This window comes from Ciconia boyciana, chromosome 4 (assembly GCF_034638445.1).
Source record: "Ciconia boyciana chromosome 4, ASM3463844v1, whole genome shotgun sequence".
Taxonomy (NCBI): Eukaryota; Metazoa; Chordata; class Aves; order Ciconiiformes; family Ciconiidae; genus Ciconia; species Ciconia boyciana.
Window position 1 is genome coordinate 19,035,379 of NC_132937.1, and position 13,941 is coordinate 19,049,319.

At 38.1% G+C, this 13,941-nt stretch overlaps 1 protein-coding gene across 1 annotated transcript in view; it reads right to left on the minus strand.

The window, feature by feature from the left end:
* Positions 1 to 13,941, minus strand: part of LOC140650463 (uncharacterized) — a 320,394-nt gene that overhangs the window by 110,819 nt on the left and 195,634 nt on the right. The gene's annotated exons all lie outside the window — the stretch shown is intronic.

The following is a 13,941-nucleotide window of genomic DNA, read 5'->3' on the forward strand; positions in this document are numbered from 1 at the left end:
ACTTATGGATGGGAATCAGGGAGTCTCGGTTGGTGCGATATTGCCTCCGGTGCACCGTTGTAGTAGCAATTGGCACCTGTTGTTCTTTGACCCTCAGCAACCCCACAACAGAAGGGTCTTCTGAGAGACCAGGCAAGGTAGACAGCTGTTTAATTTCCTCCGTCTCCAAGGCAGCTATACCAAAAGCCCACCGGTACCCTTTTGGGTCCTTGAAATACCCTCTCCTGAGGTAGTCTCTGCCAAGGATGCACGGAGCCTCTGGGCCAGTCACAATGGGGTGCTTTTGCCACTCATTCCCATTTAGGCTCACTTTGGCCTCCAATACAGTCAGCTGTTGGGATCCCCCTGTCACTCCAGAAATACAGATGGGTTCTGCCCCTATGTAGCTTGATGGCATTAGGGTACACTGTGCACCGGTGTCTACTAGAGCCTTATACTCCTGTGGGTCTGATGTGCCAGGCCATCGAATCCACACAGTCCAGTAAAACCGGTTGTCCCTTTCCTCCACCTGGCTGGAGGCAGGGCCCCCTAATCCTGGTCATAATATTCATTACCCATTTCTTGTATATACGAGTCAGGAGTTTCTTCATTAAAATCAGGAGTAAGATCAGCCCTTTTACTCTGTCTGGGGAACTGTCCACTTGTAACCGGAGCAGCAATTTCCCTGGAAGAATCCCCTTTGGTGATTGTTTTTCCTTGCAGCTCACATACCTGTGCCTCTAGGGTTGAGGTAGGTTTTCCATCCCACTTCCTCGTGTCCTCTCCGCGGTCACGCAGGTAAAACCATAGGGTGCCCCGTGGTGTGTACCCTCTATATCCTCTCTCTTGAGCAGAAGAACGCCGACTCCTAATAGTTGAGACACTGGTCCGTATAGGTGGGGAGTAGGACATATCTTCTTCGAGTTGCTGGACCTATCGGGACAGTTTCTCCACAGCTGCGACAAGGGAGGAAGACATACTTTCTTCGTATTCCCGGAGGTTACTAGCAACTTCATTCACCATTGGACCATCTCCGTCTCTCCAGGTCAGTATTGCCAATGAGTTGGCACACGACGGTGGTGCGTTCCGTACCAACTTCCGCCGCATAGGTCTTGTGCACTGGACCTCGTCTGGATCTGTGGGTGACCGCACATTGTCCAGATCACCATAAATCACTTCCAGCACAGCTAATTCCCTCAGGCACTGGATACCTCTCTCTATGGTGGTCCATTTCCCGGGGCGGTATACAACATCTTCCTTGAAGGGATATCTTTCTTTTATAGGTGACAGGAGTCGCCTCCAGAGGCTGCGGGCTGGTTCCCCTTTTCCAATCGCTTTGTCAATGCCCCCTTCCCTAGAAAGGGATCCCAGCTGCTTGGCTTCCTTACCCTCTAGTTCCAGGCTACTGGCCCTGCTATCCCAGCATTGGAGCAGCCAGGTGACAATGTGCTCACCTGGACGACGGCTGAAATCTTTTTGCATATCTCACAGCTCACTCAGGGATAGGGATCGGGTGGTTTCCGTCTCATTTATGAGTTCTTCCTCTTCCTCCTCCTCTCCTTGTGATGGTCCTGCTCTTTCATCTTCCCTTTCTAAACGAGCTGACTTTCACTTCCAGGATTTCTTTTTATGTATAGGGGCGACTGATACTGACACAGGTTGGTTCTCTCTCTGAACTGCAGTGCTTGTAACAGAGTTGTCTGGAGCAGCTGCAGCTGCAGTGCCTGTCGCAGGGGGGGCTGGAGCAGCCGCAGTGCCTGTCGCAGGGGTAATCGGAACAGCCGCAGTGCCTGTTGCAGGGGTAGTTGGAGCAGCTGCAGTGCCTGTCACTTTGTCACCAGATCTTTGAGGGTTCTGAATAGTGTTGAACAGGGCTCGGTAGGCATGGGCCAGACCCCAGCACATTGCAGTGATTTGTGTCTCCCTAGAATTGGCAGGGTGACAGCATACTTTTTCCAAATATTCTACTAATTTTTCAGGATTCTGCACTTGTTCAGGGGTGAAGTTCCAAAACACTGGAGGTGCCCAATAACTTAGGCATTTGCCCATGCTATCCCACACACCCTGCCACTCATAACTATCCGGCCTTGGGGCAGATCTCTGGATGATATTCTTAAATTGCTTACTAATCTTGGACAAGATTGAAACAATATTCTCAAGCAATACCAATAGAAGTATCTTAACTACCCAAGGATGTTCAAGATACTGAAAAGTTATTGTAATGAAGGAGGAAGCATTGTAGAAGAAAGTAGAAGAAACCTGCATTTCCTCCATAAGGTAATACCTGACATACAATAACCGTTTCAGTACATCACTTAGATAATACCAAAATAAATCCAAGATCACTGTTTTAATAACAAATCTCACAGGCAAAACATCACCAATTAAAGCAGAGCACAGAAACAGCAGCAATGCCCTGTCCATCTGCCAGCCCAGGCGCATGGCCATTGCTGTTATCAAAATGTTCCCAGGCACAGCAGAATAAGGTGATAAGCAGCACAGCAGCACGGCAAGCAGTGAAAGCAAAAAGCAGCCACTAACGAGCCCTAGACTCTAATATTCATTAAGGAAAGCAAGCCTTATGACAAGCACAGAAGCCTGCTGATTAATAGCTAAACAGCAATAACAGCTATAAATTCTATAATCTAGCGCATTCCAAACAAATCTGTCATTATCTCAAACCCTTCGTGCCCCATGTTGGGCGCCAAAAAGAACTGTCGTGGTTTAGCCCCAGACAGCAACTAAGCACCACGCAGCCGCTCACTCACTCCCCCCCCCCACCCTCGTGGTGGGATGGGGAAGAGAATCGGAAGAGTAAAAGTGAGAACACTCGTGGGTTGAGATAAGGACAGTTTAATAGGGAAAGCAAAAGGTGCTGTGCGCGAGCAAAGCGAAGCAAGGAATTCATTCACTACTTCCCATGGGCAGGCAGGTGTTCAGCCACCTCCAGGAAAGCAGGGCTCCCTCACGCGTAATGGTTGCTTGGGAAGACAAACGCCATCACTCCGAATGTCCCCCCCTTCCTTCTTCTTCCCCAGCTTTATATACTGAGCATGACATCATATGGTATGGAATAGCCCTTTGGTCAGTTTGGATCAACAATCCTGGCTGTGTCCCCTCCCAGCTTCTTGGGCACCCGGCAGAGCATGGGGAGCTGAAAAAAGTCCTTGACCAGTGTAAACACCACTCAGCAACAGCCAAAACATTAGCGTGCTGTCAATATTATTCTCATACTAAAGCCCAAAACACAGTACTATACCAGCCACTAGGAAGGAAATCAACTCTATCCCAGCCGAAACCAGGACACTGACTAAAAGACTTTATCTACTCCCAGTCTTATTATTTTAGGAAATTAGTTCCTTTATTAGCTTTTGGATTAAATAAATAGAGAGGATACAATTTCATTTTCAATATTGTCATAAGCCTTTCCACCAAACTGAAAAGGAAATAGTTTCTGACTGAAATATATCTAATGTCCTGTAGCATCCCCCTCTGTGCCATTTACCTGTGGAAATGCTAAAAATGCAATCCATACTGTTACCCTAGCATGATGTTAACTCATGAAAGCACTTATGTGTGAGTTTAACTTTAAACCCTATTGGTTTTGTGATCTCCTGGGTTAGGAGTATTGTAAAATCTAAATTTTATATTGTTCTTTTCCTTATACACAATTTATCAGATACAAGATAATAAGTACAGTACTAAAATCTGGGGGGAAAAAAAGAAAAAAAGAAAGAAAAACAGGAGTCAGAAGACATGCTATCAAAGATATGCACCTTATTGCTGAAAAAAAAAATTCTTCATTTCCTGAAATGTGGTCACTTTCTACAGCTACTTCTGCAGGAAGTTTAGCTGTGTTTGGTTTTGTACTAAGTTTCTGGCAGGAATTTAGAGTAAAATTAGAGATACATTTGAATGGGCTTTGATAGAGTACCTGCAGATTTAAAAGGGGGGAAGCAGAAGAATGAAGTACTGTCAGGATGCCTAAGAAAGAGAACAGCAGAATTATCTTGTGGGAAACTATTCTGTTGTTATGGTGAGGTCAGTTCAATAATAAGAAAGGATGAAAAAGAGTTTCTCAGAAATTGTTTAAGTCTAAGTGAGACAACATAGTAGAGTTATTGCATCATGAAAACAAAATTACTTTGTTTTCAAGGCATTTAAAGGAGATACAGAATTTGTCCTGTTAAGCTCAAAAGAGCTAAGTAGGCTGCAAGTCACAGAAGAAATGGGGTCTATAAATATATTTCCCAATACAGTAAAGCCTGTATATAAGACAGTTCATTTGTAATACTCTATGAAATAGTGTAGCTTTTTGTTGTGTTCAGTGACAGGCAGAGTAATATAGAATTGTTGGCCAAACAAATTGGTTTCTGTGTTAAAGTTCCTCTACACAATTTGACTATTGGGATATACTAGAGAGGTTTAATTATACTTTTCTTCCTTCTTTGTCTAATGACAAAATTTAATAAATTGGACACAAAAGTGACTGGATATGCATTTTTTTTCATGTTCACTGAGGCAAACCAATCGAGAACCATATCTGATCCTGCATAAATTCCTCAGAAAGATAGAATATATTTTTAAACTAATTGGTGTTTGGCCAAAAAGTACCCTTTTATTTGTTCTACTAAGCAAATTATTCACATTTATGGACTGAAATAAAAAGTGAAATAAAGGACTCCTGCAAGCAGATAATTTTCCTTCAGTCTGTTGCAAGGACCCACATTTCTCCTTGAAAATGTCTGCCTCATTCTCTGGTACCTCTATCAGTAAGTCATTAATCCAGGGTAATAATAGCAATGCTATGAGTTTAATGGAAATCCCTTTTGTACTAGAGAATCAGTTTTGATGAGAATGCAAGAATGTAATCCAAACAATAATACACACCCCTTTACCATCACCATGTGTGATCACTTTGTCAATAACACTGCAGCAAAAGTTTTACAAAGATTTTCTCTCAGATTATTTCCAACACAATTCACCAAGGGACCTGAGGGTATCATAAGACCAGAGGCTTGTGTTGGAGCATACAAAACTCCAGAAACAAAACAAACCAAACAAAAAAACCGCAAAACAAAACACCCAACAATCAAACCTACTTTCTTTATCTGAGAATTATCTAAGTCATTTCCATGATGACTTAGAAGGGCATTCTTATTTTCCTTCTAACTTTGCTGTGTTATTCACTGATAAATATTGCCTTATAAGTATGTCATAGTAGGAAGAAAAGCAGGAAGAAAAGGGAAGGAAATAGAAAGGGTGGAGAGAAAAAGAGAGGCAGAGAGAAGGAAGAAATAAGATATATTAATTATTCCCAGTTATTTTGATTGTTCATTCTTTGGGGACTGATTTTGTAGACTCTTTTATATGTGAATAATACTTTGCAAGACTCACATTGACCATGAATTTTGTGTCTCAGGTCCTAAAATCTGCTTTAGAGGAGGGATAGAGCAAGAAAAAGCAGCAAACCAAGAAGGATTTGGTAGGGTCATCAAAGGCTGTAGATACACTCCCTGAATAGCCAAGTGCAAGGACAAGTCACCTGATTGATCTTATAAAAATAATCTGATCGATCTGATCTTATATAATCATTTGTATTCTGCCCAGACCTGCATTGCATGTGTTCCTGGCCACATCCTGACAGCTGCATGTCTCTTGGTTGATTATAAATCCTCAGCAGCAATAAAAGGGATTTTTGATAAGGTAATAACTGACCTATCTCTAGACTTTCAATCATGTCCTCTGACAATCGACCACAAGGAGAGTAAGATACTCTGAGATATTATGATTTTCCAAAATGACTTCATTAAACTGTCTAGGATTCCTGGCCTAAGGTCTCTGTAACAGGATGATAAGTGACTCCTGGATTGTCATAGAAAATTGTCTTTTTATAATTTCTGCTGGATATCTACATTTACTATAGTAAGTTTTAACTTAAGTGCAAATGTGGCTCTTTAAGCATTACGGAGATTGGGTGAGAGTGATGTGGTCATCAGGGTTAAATTCAAAGTTAAAAGAATCACTGCTTTCTCCATTTGCCAACACCATGGAAAGACCCAGAAGGATTTGGTACCAATAGCAGTCCAAATTAGCAGTAAGGAAAATGGTAGGAATTCATGTCTCCTTGCTTAGACTGCTCTCCTTGCCTAGACTGCTCTCCTTGCCTAGGCTGCCCCGCTTCAGTCTCAGCTCTATTTGTTTAGCATGTCTCAACAACAAAGAAAAAAAATTTGAAAGTAAAATGTCAGACTACAAGAAGAAAATTAAATTACTTGAGCCCTCAATCATGCCTACAAGTAAAAGAAAGAGATCGATAGAGTTTGCTGTAATTTGGCGCATTAAGTGTTTCTCCTTCATGCTGTATCTCTGTGAAGATTTGTATTTCCCAGAGATATATGTAAGAATTCACTGTATAATGTGGGGAACCGACAAGAAGCAAGAACAAGGTCAATAGGACTGATCTGAGGAACTTTTCTTTGTATGATCACTTGATTTTTAAATATTATTTTTTCACCTTCTAGTGAGAGTAAGGGTATAAAAGTTATACACACAAACTCTGGTATTAAGCTCGTACTATATTTTCATAGATTCTTTGACATTCCTGGCTGTCAAGGACAAAAATGCCATCTAGTCTGAAACCTTATACCATGTGGGCAATAGAGTTTATCCTACAGACTTTTGTGCCAATCCAAACAAATTAGGGAGAAGAAAAATGACCAAGGAGTCAGGTACTAGTGTCAAACTTGGGCAAGGTGTTCTAGTCCTTGCTTCTTCCTAGACCTCCTGGTGAAGGTTATTCAACCATTCATTGCCTAAGGTCCTTGTTTGCATTATGCAGACATTCAAAGTTGCATTTCTTGAGAAATGTATATGAAAGTTATACATAAAGGCATTGCTGGTTGTGAGGTAAATTGATTTTTTATGGAGTGCATTACTCAGAAGCGGTAACCTAATCCCAGACTCATTAGCCCATCCCTGCAATCAGTTTAATTAGACTTGAAAAAAAAGGTGACTTCTCAGTTTAAATAGACTGCATGCTTTCAGAATGCAAGCTAATATGTTCACAAAATAAACTAGCTTATTTGTAGCTAGTTAACTTAGATGAGTATGCAACTGAACTGTTAATACAGTATTAATGTATAGGATAAGTCATAAGAGGGTGATCATATAAGCAGCTCAGAGTAGCCCAGAACTATTATATGCTTTAGGAAAATATGTAGTTTTGATGTAAAATATTTAAATAATGAAAAAATCACCTTAGCATTCTTGTAGGCTATGCCAATTGTTAATAATTTATGTTAATTAAGATGATGTAAAATTAATATTACTCTAATACTTAATATTATCTGATTAATATTAAGTGATATTAATTACATTTAATTAAGGGTAATTATTAGTTAATGTACTGGTTAAACCTCCTCCAGTAGCTTTGGGTTTCATGGTTACTTTTTTTTCCCCCCACAAATTTCTCTTTGAACCTGAATTAACTTTTATCAGTTGTGTTGTTCTGGAGGACAACATTTCTCCTGTCACCTATGTCTCTCACAACTGTGAGTGAACCTTATGCAAAAGTAAACACAGAATTTTTTAATCAGTTTTCCATGAAAAGCATGCAATTCCTTGACCTTTCCTTTTCATTCCCAGTGATTTTTAGTCCTTGTGCATTTTTTATCTGTTTGCATAAATTTAGTTTAAAAATAAATAAATAAATAAATAAATAAAAATCCACAATTATAGTTGTTAGTGTTACCGGTATGATGTTTTACCATTAGAAATTAAACTCCCCATAGCTATAGGCATGCATTAAGTAATTTATCTGGTACACAATCTAATAATTGAGAACTGGCTAATACTTTGTGAATACAGCATCCCACCAACTTTAAGATTTCACTGAAAAATTGACCATGTGTAGCAGCTAATCATATTTAATCTCTTGTTTCCATCTGTAATAAACCTCTTACTTTAGTGTTCTGAAACTACACAAACTATAAAGCCTTATTTCTAGCTTTTCTTCTCACTTTTTCCATTATGTTTGTGTTTGTTATTTTTGTCCCCTGTCCATGGCCTATAAATAATGGGAAAGAAGAGGTTTTTGTGTTAGATGCAACATGTGGGGAGATTAAAAAAAAAACAAAACCAGAACAGTAAACACATAATTATAAGTCATAGTGAATGAGGGGAATTGTATAACGTTCCATCCTCTTTTCATTCAAAGTTTATTTACAGTTTCTGATAGGGGAAAAAAAAAATAAAATTAAATATCCTCTGCTCTGAACAACCCAGTCAAAACTGCTTTTATACTGAAATGCCCTAAGGCTGTCAGAAAGGACCTTGACTGGCATCTGGAATGAGCCATTATCCTGGCAATGGTTTGGCATATCCCAGGATGGTATATATTAGCATATCCCTGGATAGTAGAAGTTATCATATGCCTTAGTAGCACGACTTGCAGATTTTGGATTGTGTTCATGAGAACAGATTTTTCCAACAAGTAACTTGCCAAAGGCTTTATATAAAAAGTACTTATGCCTAATGTCTGTCATTCCGTCTATGCCAGTTCATTCTTCCTGGGCTGGACTGGATCCACCCTGGCACCTGAAATGGAGTAAACAAAGTGACTAGCTACTGAAGACATTGATGTGACTTGTGTTATTTTTACAGGCACTTGTCATAAGGCTGGTGACTTTATGTACCATGTCATGGTTGACCAGTGGCCTGAGATTGTCTTACATTTTTATAGACCTGTTCATCTCAAAAAGACTTCACAATGCCTTATAATTTCAATATATTATGAAATTGTCATCTCTGTGAAAGAACACAGCTGCTGGTAAGACTTCATTTGATCAATGGATATAAATGCATCCTGAACTTTAAAGCATATATTCATATGCTCTAAAGCACTTAGAGTCATACACATAACTGGGAAGCAAATACCTGTTTGACATTTCAAAACATACCAGATTAATGAATTGGCAAACCAAAGAAATTCTGCCTAGACTGTGAGAAATTTTATCTTTATGGGAGAGGAGTGGACTGATAGAGAGATGGACAGACAGATCTATCTATTTCAGAGATTTTAAAATTATTTTTGTGGTGTATTGGAAACTTTTAATTTTTTTATGTCCCTCAGAATGGGACATCTTGGGGTCTGTCTGTCTGTTCACCCCAATTATAAAAAGTCTTTGTATAGATCTTAAGGTTTTAGTCTTCTGCTAGAACTTTTTGGTAATCTAAATATAGCAGATAAATCGCATAAAGACCAAAAAAAAAAAAATCTTGCTTTATTACATTATGTTGATTCACAGAGAATTCAGTAGCAGTCTTCATGAAATAAAGTGCTGCTCTATCTGAGGAGAGCATCACAATTATCTCCCAAATAAGATGCATTCTGTTTTCTTCTGGTCCTTTATTACAGAATCAGTAAAAATAAATGAGAGGTACATCTTACTTCTACCAATTTAGGCTAGTATAATTTACAGAATATGAGCCAAACTCTATCATCTTCAGAACTCCAGAATGATCATGTATATTTTGAAAGGGAAATATAATTAAAGTGGAGCAAAATCATATTGTTTTATCAGTGACTTCAGCACAGTCAGGATTTTACCAATAGTACATAATAAAAGCACAGATTAAATCATTGTTCAAATAGAAATCCCATGTATGCTTGTTGATTCCTTAGAGATTAGTATTCATAATCTCTTGAATCTTTCAATAAGATTAGGGGTTTAGCTCAATATTTTTTCAGCTGCAGAAAGAAACCTTTATAAACAGAATCTGATTGCCTGTAAGAGACTGTGTGTTTTTCACCTACATGGTTTCCCTTTCCTTTCTTAACTGCCTTTCATCTCAGCGCTCTCCAGAAGAAATAGCAAAATACTGATGTAAATTTGAGACTTATTTTGCTTTCCCAGAAAGTATCTTGTTCTTTTACAGATAGTCTATAAAATCAAATGTGGATAATGCAGCTTTTTTTTTTTTCCATATTCTTTGGTTATTTCATCAGAAAGTTCTACTACTATTATCTTGATAGTATTTTCCAAGAAATATTTAAACTGTTTTATTTTGTTTACAAATGTTAAACTTGTAATTGGTCCATATGCTGTTAGTATATCTGATGTTTTGATTGGGATAGTTTAGTGAATGATCTTGCAAAGTCTGTTCACTTTAGCATCTTTGTTCACCCAAATATTTCTGTTAAGTTAATGGGAAACTCTGAGTGACCTTACAAAATACCTGTAATTAAAATGCTGTGGTGTTGAAGTCAATAATAAAATTTGTACTGACTTCAGTGAAAGTATGAGCTTGTCCCATGACTCCTGTGTTTGTAGTTGATAAAAACTCCCTGGGACCAGACTCTTGATGAGCATACAATAGAGTAGCATCATCAAAGTCAATAGACCTCTATGGATTTACATCTTCTGGGGTTTCAAGCAAAATGGTCTACAGAAGATGTATAGAAATCCTGAATTGCATAGGAGGGAAAATTTCCAACAACATCACCAGAGGTAGGTTTTCGCAGTACAAGGGTAAAGTCTTAGTGACTTAGCTTCCCGGAGCCTTGAAATCTGACCTGCTCTGCAAAGTTGCATTTTTACTGTTCATTACAGAGTGCTGATCATGATACTGGCCCTGCTTGGCAGGAGCACACCCCATACAGAGCCACAAGAACTTCAGTAAATCCGGGCCATATCAGAAGTAGCAACTGTGCTGCAAGTAATAGTCACAGTTATTTGACATTTTCCATTAAATTAGATCCTCTTCAGTTACTATTATTTTTCAGACATTTACTGTCATTTACATGGAAACTCTTCATGCTAGATAGCTGTTTCAGGATTATTGTTATTTTTTTAAATTAGGAGAGTAGGTTTTTAAAACTTGATGAATTATTTGTTTACTTGTACCATATTCCTATTATTTCTTCATGTATTTTCAAAAAGTAATATTTTCCATATAAAAAATGAGGTCATTGTTTGGAACAACTGAGATGCTATTCCCATTTCCCTCTTCTATTTGATACCAAATAATTTCAATTAAAATGTTATGTGTCAGTAGTTCCCTGGTGAAAGATACTCCAAAAAATGGGATTTATTTCATATAAATCCATCTGAAAGTTTTATAGGGAACCTAGATAACTAATTTTCATTAAACATATAATTTAACTTTTAGGAGGCTATAGCTAAAAAAAAGACTATGTGTGATATTATGCCCTTACTAAAAGTTTTAAACAGTTCCTTGAAATATTATTGAACTAATGAAGCTTTTGACCCCACTTCTGAATGTAAGACACAATGAAGATATATCATGTTGCATATTTACTTACATCACACTCATCTGCTTGAAAACACCTGACTCATCATGGCAGGAGTGATGAAACTCCTCATTAAGCTGTTAAAAAAGAGAGAGAGAGAGAGAGAACTCTAATTAAGCAGCTTGATAAAAATTCTGACCCATAATAGATTAAATAAGCTTTCTGTTCAGCAATAATTCCTGGTACTGAGTCCACCGGGAGCAGGTATATCCGATACTGCAGGTTGATAAATAAATGCATTTAGTGTTTGGAAAAGCTTCAGGAGAAAGCCTGTTTCTTTTCCTTTCACTTTATTATAACAGATTTCAGAATCCACTACAATTTTTGGCATGTAGAAAGAAACCACTAAAATCTGTGGGTTTGCTAATTCTTTCATAAGGTGACTGATATCTGCTTTTGAAGGTGCAAATTTCTCAATCTGTTTTTTTTATAATTGTTGTTAATAATTGTTTTCATTTTTTTCTTTTCTAAGGAAAAATGCCCCTTACTGCTTACACAGGATTGCCTGCACAAAACATCTGAGGATTTCAGCGCTGGACCTCAAGTCTTGGTCACATGAACCATATATATGAGAGTAATGCCATTAGCTGTAGCAACTTGAACCATTCACTGTCAGTCAGAAAGACAGTTCCATGCTTCCCAGAAAGTCATTCTAAAAAGTCTTTGAAGGACTAGTGCTTTGAGATAAACTACATCCAAGGATATGCTTCTGCAGATCTGTATTTAAGGTCCCCAAATGGAAACATGGCTGTACATTGCCAGCTGGTGTTTTCAAAAGCAGGGCAAAGGAAGCTGGTCTACCAAAAGCTGGGATAACTAGTGGTTTTCTGATTGTTATTTTTGACCTGATTTTTTATGGCTGTACTTGCTCAGGGAAAGCCTTCACTGGTGACATTTGCTAACATCCATCTTATATACTTAATGGGAAGTTAGTTGGCGAGATGTCCGTTCTCACAAAGCGGAGTTTCTTCTTTTGTTCATCCCAATTGAGATGTAATGACCTTCAGGCTGGTGGGATGGAAAATGCACAAGGTTATATCCCTGCTCTGAATTCTTTCTGTGATTAAATTGTTTGCCTCTCTGCCTCTCATTGATGCTCTACTGCTGCAGATATAATTTGCCCAGCATGAAGTCTTACAGAAAATATGAACAACAAAAAATATATTTGGGTTCCAGTGAAAGCAGGAATTCCCAGACTTTCACCAGAAGGAAAATAAAAAAAAATAAATAAAGATATTTTTACATATATATATTCCCATTTGCAATTACTCTGTAATTCTCTCCACTGCTCACTTATGTCCACCTGCATCATAACAGCATGCTGAAGTTGAACCTCAATCAAGAATTACACAGCATGAGTTCTACTACTGACAAAGGTAGCTACAAGGGTTTATTTTACATCAGAACACAGTAGAATAGATCCAGCTATACATTTCCCCTCCAAAACTGTAAATTAACTCATTTATAAATAAAAAAAAAGATGTTGATGTGTGGTGTCATGGGGCTTTGGCAGAGAACTGAGAGGCCTTTTATATTCTAGCCCAGTGCTCCTACTTTCAATTAAAAATTAAAAGCTTGCTCAAACTGGAGAGATGATATTTCAACCAGGTTGCTCCACTTGAAGTCAGTTTCTGAGCAGTGTCTCAGTTGCCTTAAAGCCTCAGGGCACCTTTCTTTGAGGATCATTGGTTGATTTACACAAAACTGTTCATTGCTATAAATCAAAAATACAAACTCTATGTTGATTTACTCTGGGCTGTTGTTTACAGGAATCAGTTTTTTTCAGGACAGAAATAGTCTCTGAAAAGCAAATCATTGCAAACTCTGGTTTATATCTCTGAATAAGGAGTAAAGGAGCTTAGCAAATTTACACTTTTTAAACAGGTTATAAGGAAAAATCCACACACCCCTTTTTTTTTTTATTTTAATATTCAGGCAACAATTGAGAGATTAAGTTTATTATGTGAGTTTTATGCAAGCTTTTTAAAAAATATGCAGAAAACGGATTTTTCCTGTAATTTGGGCAATGTTTTATTTACTCAGTATAAATATTCCCCTGAAATATAGAAAAGCAGAGAGCGAGAGCAATTTGCCAGTGTGTAAGAGCTGAAAGTGAAATCAACCATTAACAACAATGAATCCAACCATGAAGAAAAGTGATGAGGAGGTAGATATTTAGGGTAGGACTCATCTCACTTAATTTTATTTGTCTAAAAGTTAGGCATCAAATTTAATCTGCAATTCCAGACTTTCTCCATAGTCAATGGAGAAAAACAGTCACTGGAAGAGGGTGATTGATCTCCCCCCCATCTCAGATATCTTTTTGTTGATGAATTTGCTGTTCATGAATTTTGTTGTTCATCTGGAAGTGATATCCTTTCTCTGCTGACTGTAGAAGGTATTTTGGTGCTCAACTTAAACTGCGTGCCTCACATTTAGATAGACAAAATTTAAAGGAGTGAATACCATACTTAGTGTTTGGTTTTTATTTGATATAGTGTTTAAGCTGGATCCTTTTTCCTTTGTTTAAAAGCATATCTAACTAACTGTTTCAGACACCACATTAGCTGAGGTCTTGGTTATGGCTTTTTAAGTTTCCCCAACACTCTTGTATGTGCTGTTTAATCAGAACCATCTCATTAAAATAA